The following is a 10,678-nucleotide window of genomic DNA, read 5'->3' as shown; positions in this document are numbered from 1 at the left end:
TTGGGGGTTAAGGGTTGGGGGTTAAGGGTTGGGGGTTAAGGGGTTGGGGGTTAAGGGTTTGGGGGTTAAGGGTTGAGGGTTTGGGGCTTGAGGGTTAAGAGTTTGGGGGTTAAGGGTTTGGGGTTAAGGGTGAAGGGTTTGGGGGTTAAGGGTTGGGGGTTAAGGGTTTGGGGGTTAAGGGTTTGGGGGTTAAGGGTTTTGGGGGTAAGGGTTTGGGGGTTAAGGGTTTGGGGTTTAAGGGTTTGGGGGTTCAGGGTTTGGGGGTTCAGGGTTTGGGGGTTCAGGGTTTGGGGGTTCAGGGTTCGGGGGTTAAGGGTTTTGGGGGTAAGGGTTTGGGGGTTAAGGGTTTGGGGGTTCAGGGTTTGGGGGTTAAGGGTTTGGGGTTAAGGGTTGGGGGTTACGGTCTTATTTCAACGTTTAGCAACGTTAAAACGATGTAAAAGCGGCAATGATAATTAGGCTACGGTACCCAATAATTTTCAAAAAAAAATTCAAAAAAATCAGCGAATAGGGCTCTCACCGAATCGGACTCACCGAATAGTAGCAGACCCCTCAAAAAACTATGGTACTTTAAATATGTGCATTCTGTCTGAGAGACTTTCAGGCTAAATCAATAGCAAAACAATAAACGTTCTGCAGAAGAGGGTAAAAGATTCATTCAAGTTAAGTAAAACCAAACCTGCTGTAAGAGTAAATAGTGGATAGTTCAATGGTAGGCTTCAGTTTGTCAGTGCATAGCATTCACATAAAATACAGCAAAAGACTTATCTAACATTCATATTAGGTTTGAGGTGTAAGCTACCCGTACTTGTTTACTTGGGATTGCTGTTCTGTTTGCATCACTGCGAGACCTGACAATGACAGACTATCAATAGACCTGTTGGCCAATAGCTTAAAAGTCTGTTAGTCGGTGTATATATAAAGATATTTCAATTGTATTGCCCCCTGACTATGCCTCTGCAAAGGGGCGAAGCGAAGACCTGGGCAGGGCCGGATTAAGGGTTTATGGGGCCCTGGGCTGAGCTGAAAGTGGGGGCCCTTATCAAGTGACATTTTTCGCTAAAAATTAATGGTGGAGTGGGGCTACGACACGGGCCCAGTTGCATGTATCTGTGGCACCGAGCCCCAAACAGCGGACCAGTGGCGTCGCCAGAAAAAAAAATTTGGGGGGCCAAATATTTGATGAATTGAAGAGAACAACAAAGTGTTTGATTTAAAGCCATCGCCACTTGATGTGCAGTGGCGTATCCTGGTGGGTTGAAGCAATAAAAGTGGTAGGGGGGTTAGAGCGTACCGAAGGCACGTGTATTCTAGGGGGGTCCGGGGGCATGCTAGCCGGAAAATTTTTGAAAAATTACACTTAAATAATGGATTATAGCGCTTTCTGAAAACACTTTTAGGGTAATATTTGTATGAAATTTATTAGCAGATAAACAGCTATTAACTTAAAGATATAGCTCTTAAACACGAGCGGGCAAAAACTGCGGCTAAAATTAGAGAACACTAAAAACTCAGCTACACAAAAACTCAATAACTACACAAAAACCCAACAGAGTAAGCCATTCTGAAATTGCTTCCACAAATTACGGGTCTGCTACTATTCGGTGAGTCCGATTCGGTGAGTCTGATTCGGTGAGTTCCTAACTTCTAACCCCTAACCTTAACCTCTAACCCCTAACCCTAAAACGGCAATGATAATTAGGCTACGGTACCCGACAATTTAAAAAAAAAATTGAAAAAATCCCCCGTTAAGGGATCGGACTCACCGAATCGGACTAACCGAATCGGACTCATCGAATCAGACTCACCGAAACGGGCCATTCCGACAAATTACAGTAGTTCAAAGAAACGTAAATCGCGTAAATTTTTGCGCGATTTACGATTTGCAAAATTTATTGGTGTCTTTCTGTGTGTCTAAAACAAGTCCTTGGGGGTGTTAATTGCCAGATGTCTTGGAAAACGATATAAATTTCTACAAACTTTATTATTTTTTCAACAAAGGGCTCAACTTTGGAATCCAAACTTGGAAAATTTGGGGGGGGCATGGCCCCTTTCGTCCCTCCCTGCCTACGCCTATGTAGCGGATCACCTTCTTGTTTGCCCTCGGCTTGCCACCCGGTGCAATAGGTGGGACCTGTCAGTGTATAACTCCGTTGCGGAAGAATGTGTCATTGTGTCAATCTGTGGTGTACGATATCAACGAACTTTAGAAGACTCGATAGAAGAAGAACTGCATCATATCTGACTGACCATCTTGTATCAGATAATGTCTTCAAAACATGCAAACCATCTAGGAACTTTCGATGGACTTGCCAACGATGAGTAGACGAGACGAGCCATGAATAAAGGCTTTGAAACAATTTAAAAAGCTCAGCAGCAGAACGGCATGTTTCTACAGCCTACAGGACATTTAGACTACCGATTAAATTAAGTGAATGTGCTATGCAAGGGACATAATGAGCTACACTACATTTCTCGCGCAGAAGAGCTTGAAGACCGTTATTCTTGCCACTCATATTGGCAGCATTATCACAACTTTGACCCGTAATCCGTACCATTTTCGGATATGAAAGTATCAAATAAATGTGTTTTTTGTTAAAAAAACGAAAAAAAAATTGAATAACTGGGGTTGGGCAGGGGTGCTGCAGCACCGCTGCACATATGGGTGAGCCGCCCTTGCTTGTTTGAGATACGAATTAAAGCAGTAATCTCCAGCTGTGCAACTAAAAAAATTAGTAGATTTTTTTCTTTGAGGTGGGGGCCCCCAAAAGTGGGGGCCATGGGCTGCAGCCCAGTCCGCCCCCCCCTCCTTAATCCGGCACTGGACCTGGGCCAATCGGTGCTCTTAAAGACTTAAGCAACAAGTAACAAAAAGGAAAGTGGAAAAACAACTGACATGGTGATCTTTCACAATTCGCTCTGTTGGTCAACTGGATGATGGTAGATCAAAATCGATAGGTAGGTAGATAGATACAGTAGAACTTGGATAACTCGTCTTCGGAAAACTCATCAGTTTGCCCAAGTCGTCAATGATTGCCAGATTCCGGCAGAAAGCCTATCTTTTGTACACAATCAAGTTCGGTTAAGTGGTCATCGCATAATTCGTCAATTCGATTATGTCGTCACTGCTTTTCTTCCCCTGGGACGTAAAATTTGTCTAAGTTGTCATCCACCCAAATGCTGACGTGGCATTTACAGACTCTTTCGAGAAGAAATTACTGCGCTGAAACGTGTGCATGCACACACTCTATCGGGCCAGACGCACATGCGTAGAGTATATTGGTCTGGTCGATTGCGGGTGTGCGCGCACGTGCTCTGTTGCCGATAAGAGAAGCGCTGTAAGAAATCCAAGGCACCTTAGGTACAGAAAATGAAGACAACGAAGAAGATGATGGTCAAGAGGAAGAAGAGCCTGTGCCACCTATATGTTATGCCAAGACAGTGGTGAATTCGCAGGCTCACTATCAAATATGCATGAATACTTGGTTGACAAGACACTTGCAAGCAAAACGCAGTTAAAAATATCTGTGTTCTTCAGTAAAGCTGTTAAGTGCGTTATTACTGTAGGCTACTGTACTTTATTGTGTACCATTAGGGATGCACAATACAGAATACCTGGCTATTCTAGAATATTCTAGAATACTTAATTTCGAATCTATTCTGAAATTACGCGGCAATTTTTTCCAAATAATATCAAACAAAAAGCAAAAATATTTGTACTTTATTTTGAATTGTATTAGTATCACATGTCAAACAGAGTAAAACATATGATAAATCAAGCATCATAGTACGATGCATCATCAAGCATCATCATACGCAAGCATCATCATGTCTGCAGTTCTGATAACTGCGCAAACCCTATGAAGGAAGAAAAAATTCGCTTAGAACAAACAGTCCATGAAGAAAAAAGTCGGCGCGCAAGACAGAAAATATCAGCTTTACATTTGTTTAACGTCGCACCACGGCCTAATCAGTGGGGACATTCTCTTTAAATGCTCGAAACAAAGGAAATAATTTGTTTTCCTTGCTAATGCTCGAACAGTGAACGTAACACAATGTGATATTGTAGGAAGATATAGATAGTCTGGAAAATATAAAGTTATACCTTCCGTAATCCGTAGTTTGTCTAACTAAACTGTTTTTTTGTTTTCTTTCACATTTTTATCTTCCGGAGTGGGAAAGCGAATTGTATCGCTATACTTCACATTAAGCTGCACCCACCGTGGAGCCGCCGGCATCACTGTTTCCGGTTGATTTACGACTAATTTTTGCTGCAATTGTTGTTGTCTAAAACTTTAACATCTTAATAACACCAGTAAACTTCTAATTCTATGCTGTAACTGTCCAAGCCGAGATTCTTACTTAAGCGCGCTTTTGCTGCACCAGACAGCAAATCACTCGTTTTTTACATTGATTCAATGTCAGCAAACGTTGAAGCAACGTGATGGCTCATTTACTGTCTGGGTAATGGACAAACACAACAGACCGAGCTGCCGGTTTGTATCACTGTCTGGCTCCTAATTTCAAAGCAGCATGTGATTACCACGCATTTAACGCGTGACTTGTTGCTGTGGCCAAATGCGTATTTTTCCATTTTCTTAAAGAATAAGTTACTTCTCTATTATCTTTTAGTTTGAATAAAGGTTTGTGTGTGCATGATCGCTACATGTTGGAGCCGTTTTGATACAAGCGCTCTCTTCTTTGCAGCAGCAAAATTAGAAATCCGGCTTCCAAAGTTAAAACAAAGGGAATAGGTGACGTATGAAAAGAAAGATTTTAGGCTGGATACCGTTCAATCCTTCTTTTGACCTGGTTTCCACTGAACAGCTGGGTAGTTCAGCTATAAATAACCAACTTTTAAATATCAAATTTCTTTGTTTGTTTCTTATAAAGCGCACCGCTGCGCATTATCGCTGTTTCTCCTGCGCTGCGCATTATCCAGATTGACTATATACTGTAATTTGCCCATACTTGTTACATTAAATCAAACATTTTGTCACATTAAAAAAAGGGAAGCAGCTGACTCGATGACTTAGTCTTTCGCTGTTTCCTGTCTGTTGTGGCATCTAGAATGCTATTTTATTTGTATTGTGTGCCGTGCTATTCTCACAAAAGACGAAATAAAAGTTTTTTCACTCTCTTCCACAAGTCGCCCTGACAGTTCCTCAACCAGGGTATGCCAGGTCCACTTACGAAGAAAATGCCAAACAACTGGTCAAAAAATGCCAAATAGGCAAAACGCTGCAAAATCGAAGGTTTCTTCATTAATAAGTAATGGATTCGGTAAAAAATGGATAAAACTGCAACAAACCTCAGCCTACACTTGCTGCTATTGCACAACCTAGCTATCTTCATTCTTGACCTACCGTATTCTGCAGAAAAAAATAATTTTGAAAAAATGTCAAACAAGAAATGTTAACAAGTGAATAAAAAAATAACAGTTAACCTCTCAAGTACATGTAGGTCCACACAGAGTGAAATTTACATGCCTTTTGACTCAAAAGAAAAAAGAATATAAAAAGTCAAATGAAATGAATGTAATGAGTCAAAAGGCATGTAAATTTCACTCTGTGTGGAGCTACATGTACTTGAGAGGTTAACTGTTATTTTTTTATTCACTTGTTGATTCATTCATATCAGTTTGTATCCTCTGGGATCCTTCTCTTGTATCATGGGCCAATCCTATAGATGTTTGCTGGTAGCCTACACCCCTTCATTTTCTAAGAAATGTTAACCCGACAAACACGTTATCTACGTCATATCTCAGAAACAACTATTATAGCCTATTAGAGCAGACGCGGGAGGAAAAGTTGAGACGATAAAGCAAAAGCATAGATCCAACCAACTAAATCAATGCCAAGTCTCAAAACGTCACTAGTTCCCTCTAGTGACAGTCTAAACTTCACCAAATGGGAATCGATCAATTATTGACTTTCATGTCTATATCTCATTTAATTTAACATACGAGCAATCATTATTCAAATACAGCCAGCCAATTAACGAAGCTTTTTACTGATGCATGTTAATAGCAAATCGATCATTTTGTCAGTGGTCGCCTTGCGTGATCTCAACACGGAATGGCCCGTTTCGGTGAGTCCGATTCGGTGAGTCTGATCCCTTAACGGGGAATTTTTTCAATTGTTTTTTTAAATTATCGGGTTCTGTAGCCTAATTATCATTGCCGTTTTAGGGTTAGGGGTTAGAGGTTAGGAACTCACCGAATCGGACTCACCGAATAGTAGCAGACCCTCTCAATAAACTGACCTGCATTAAATTGTCTCCCACTCGTTTATTTCTGGTTTAATTTTAAGAAATTTGCTATTTTTGGAAAGCCCAAGCATAGATCCAACCATAGACATCTTATAACAACTAGACTGCGCATCGTCATCTCTCTCTTTTACGATGTTTGAAGAAAGCACGTTCAGACGTCCGCCATTGTTAGTGTACCAATTCCTCGAGTTTGTCAGTGCTTTAGATATGGCGTGCTGTGCATATGGATGTAGAAAACGAAGAAAATACAATTCAGATCCCAGCAAACATTGATTGCTGGGCCAGCATCGGCTATATGCTGGGTATGTTGGCACAAGGTCGGCAATTTCGTCCAACATTGCCAACAATACGCCAACAATTTCAATACATCTTATTAAGCGTTGAAAAAGGTCTCAAAGATTTTATTTCAGGTTTATTTGTTTTAAACTTGAAAAATGCTAACACAAACCTCTTTTCATGTGGTATTGCTTCTAAACACAGTTGTGTGATTGGTTAACATCGGTCAGAAGCATTGCCAACGTTGTGCCAATTCATAACAATTTTGGTGTTTTCTTTCAAATTATGCAAATGTATGCCATCATTTTGCTGCAATTTAAAATTTTAATAATAGGCTATCAATGCTGTTATTATTTTCTGATACCGTACAAGTATATTATGAATATTTAAGACTAGCGTTGGTCAGAAGAGTAGCCAATGCTTTGCCAACAAAGTACTTTCGTTTCAGTTTGTTTATGCCAAACTGAGCAGAGGTCTAGAAAAAGGTAGGAGTAACAAAACGCGAACGCGATAACGTGCTTGATACCGAAACAGTTTAAAGTTTCCATTAGCCTACACGTTTCCACAAAATAAACAATTGCAACGTTGGCTATATGCTGGATGTGAGGGCACAAGGTCGGCAATTTCGTCCAACATTGCCAACAATACGCCAACAATTTCAATACTTCTTATTAAGCGTTCAAAAAGGTCTCAAAGATTTTAGTTCAGGTTTATTTGTTTCAAACTTGAAAAATACTAACACAAACATCTTTTCATGTGGTATTGCTTCAAAACACAGTTGTGTGATTGGCTAACATCGGTCAGAAGCATTGCCAACGTTGTGCCAATTCATAACAATTTTGGTGTTTTCTTTCAAATTATGCAAATGTATGCTATGCCATCATTTTGCTACAATTTTAATAATATGCTATCAATGCTGTTATTATTTTCTGATACCGTACAAGTATATTATGAATATTTAAGACCAGCGTTGGTCAGAAGAGTAGCCAATGCTTTGCCAACAAAGTACTTTCATTTCAGTTTGTTTATGCCAAACTGAGCAGAGGTCTAGAAAAAGGTAGGAGCAACAAAACGCGAACGCGATAACGTGCTTGATACCGAAACAGTTTAAAGTTTCCATTAGCCTACACGTTTCCACAAAACAAACAATTGCAACGTTGGCTATATGCTGGATGTGAGGGCACAAGGTCGGCAATTTCGTCCAACATTGCCAACAATACGCCAACAATTTCAATACTTCTTATTAAGCGTTCAAAAAGGTTTCAAAGGTTTTATTTCAGGTTTAAGCTTATTTGTTTTAAACTTGAAAAATACTAACACAAACCTCTTTTCATGTGGTATTGCTTCAAAACACAGTTGTGTGATTGGTTAACATCGGTCAGAAGCATTGCCAACGTTGTGCCAATTCATAACAATTTTGGTGTTTTCTTTCAAATTATGCAAATGTATGCCATCATTTTGCTACAATTTAAAATTTTAATAATAGGCTATCAATGCTGTTATTATTTTCTGATACCGTACAAGTATATTATGAATATTTTAGACCAGCGTTGGCCAGAAGAGTAGCCAATGCTTTGCCAACAAAGTACTTTCATTTCAGTTTGTTTATGCCAAACTGAGCAGAGGTCTAGAAAAAGGTAGGAGCAACAAAATGCGAACGCGATAACGTGCTTGATACCGAAACAGTTTAAAGTTTCCATTAGCCTACACGTTTCCACAAAATAAACAATTGCAACGTTGGCTATATGCTGGATGTGAGGGCACAAGGTCGGCAATTTCGTCCAACATTGCCAACAATACGCCAACAATTTCAATACTTCTTATTAAGCGTTCAAAAAGATCTCAAAGATTTTATTTCAGGTTTAACCTTATTTGTTTTAAACTTGAAAAATACTAACACAAACCTCTTTTCATGTGGTATTGCTTCAAAACACAGTTGTGTGATTGGCTAACATCGGTCAGAAGCATTGCCAACGTTGTGCCAATTCATAACAATTTTGGTGTTTTCTTTCAAATTATGCAAATGTATGCTATGCCATCATTTTGCTACAATTTTAATAATAGGCTATCAATGCTGTTATTATTTTCTGATACCGTACAAGTATACTATGAATATTTAAGACCAGCGTTGGTCAGAAGTGTAGCCAATGCTTTTATTACTTATTTCCATTTTTAAAAATATCAATAGGCCTAGCCTACAAACCTTTTTTATGCGGTTTTGTTTAAAAATATGTTTCTGTGAGCAAGCATCGGTTAGAAATGTTGCCAACGTTGTGCCAGTTGAACAACTATTCTAAAGTTTTCTTTCAATTTATGCAAATGTACACCATCATTTGCTACAGACCAGGCCAGTGAAAAGATAATTTGGGCCCGGTACCAATGAGATCTTTGGGCCTCTAAACAGTTTTAAAAATAACGCACTACATCTAAATATACGCGGTAGTTTGTTTGTTTTTCCGGACACCTTGAAGAAGTTACAGGCTCCTAACATTATCCAGGGCCCGAGTTCAAAAGTACTCCCTGAACTCCCCTGACACCGCTACTGGTGGGCAATTCCCAGCTTCAGGAGCAGTCATGTTGCGTCGAAATCTCTCCTCAATTTCTTGAAGCGAGATTTCACAAAACGATTGCTACTTTTACTTTCAACGATCCGGCAAATCGTTTTTCTCCTCCCGCGGTGCATAGAAAAACACTGCAGCTGCAGGCACAATAATTGTTGTGAAAACTTCATTATGACGTCACTACTTAAACTTTGACTGGGCAATATGACGTGTTGAAGTGAAATAGGCAACAAAGCTTTAGAATGCGGCGATGTGTTATATCAACGTGAGGAGATGCAATTTAGCAGAAGAACTTGGTTTGTTTTGATGAAGGAAGACAAAGGCCATGACTTAATCCTTTGCTAAAGGGATTATGACGTCACTCGATTCACTTCGACTGTTCAAGCATGGCGGTTGTGCGCAATACACAATTACGTGGAGAGCCGGAGAGGCGAAAGCACAATGCTTATGTGAACAGCGCTAAGAGGAATTTTCGCTTCTTGCATCGAAAATATAAAAAATCGAATTCAATTGAGATATTAGGTTATTCTTGGTGAGTACGGATAAATGTTTCTACTACGACTAAATGATTATGTCATAACTATGCCATTTTGCTCTTTTGATTATTGTATGATGTAATTGTGAAGAGTATTGAGTAATGTATGAAAATGTTTTAGTGGTGTACTCGCATTGATGTGAACAACGAACATGGTGGTTAGTAGGCTATGTCGGCATTATATACTGATTTAACACTTCTTTTTTTACTTTCATGATTAGACATGGTGATGGCGTACGACAAAGCTGCTGCCGTGCAGCAAATTGATGAAGAGTTTCAGAGTGATTTCGAAATTGGAAGGACAGGCAAGGTGGCCGAAAACGGCAAAAACTAACTTTTGGTGAGCTTGTTGTATGTTTGAAAGACAACTGCGAATGTGTTGCTTTAGTTGTTGAATAACTATCTGTACACGCAATTAGAATGTATTGGAACTTGATTATCGCTCTGCGTGGCGCAGAATCGAATGATAAGTTTTTTGTCACGCACGTTGGAAAGAGGGATATTACCATGGATATTACATTGATATTGCAGATTGTCAATTAACTTCGTATTATCCTGGACAACAACTGATCAAAATCCTACACTGTTGCGAAACAGCCCTCTTGAATTAAATATTTTTGTTTCATTCGCAGGAATTCAGAATGATAAAGATACGCAAGAAAAAGCTGCTGATGTGCAATGAATATCCATCTGTCAATACGATTTGATGTAGCTTGTTTCTAATAAATGTGAAAATATAAGAAGCTCGGCTGTTACTTTATTTTGTCACAAAGGGAGTAGTGTTGCTTATAAATCCGTGTTGCTGCTGTTCTTTCGCCCAAGGATTAGCTAGGTTCAACAATAAACTTTTGGTGATGAGCGAGGTTTAGGTACAGAGACGTTTGGCAAATGTAAATGCCAATGCTGTTCAGACTGCAGTTCTGCACCAGCTTGCTTCGCATGGCCAACCTTGGTCAAAGCGCGGGCATCACAATAGTCAATAGGTCAGATGAAGCAGCGTCATGGTGCATAAAAGTCAACCAGAATTTAGGCGCCA

This window comes from Aplidium turbinatum, chromosome 3, assembly GCF_918807975.1.
Source record: "Aplidium turbinatum chromosome 3, kaAplTurb1.1, whole genome shotgun sequence".
NCBI lineage: Eukaryota > Metazoa > Chordata > Ascidiacea > Aplousobranchia > Polyclinidae > Aplidium > Aplidium turbinatum.
Note: the sequence above shows the minus strand (reverse complement) of the source record.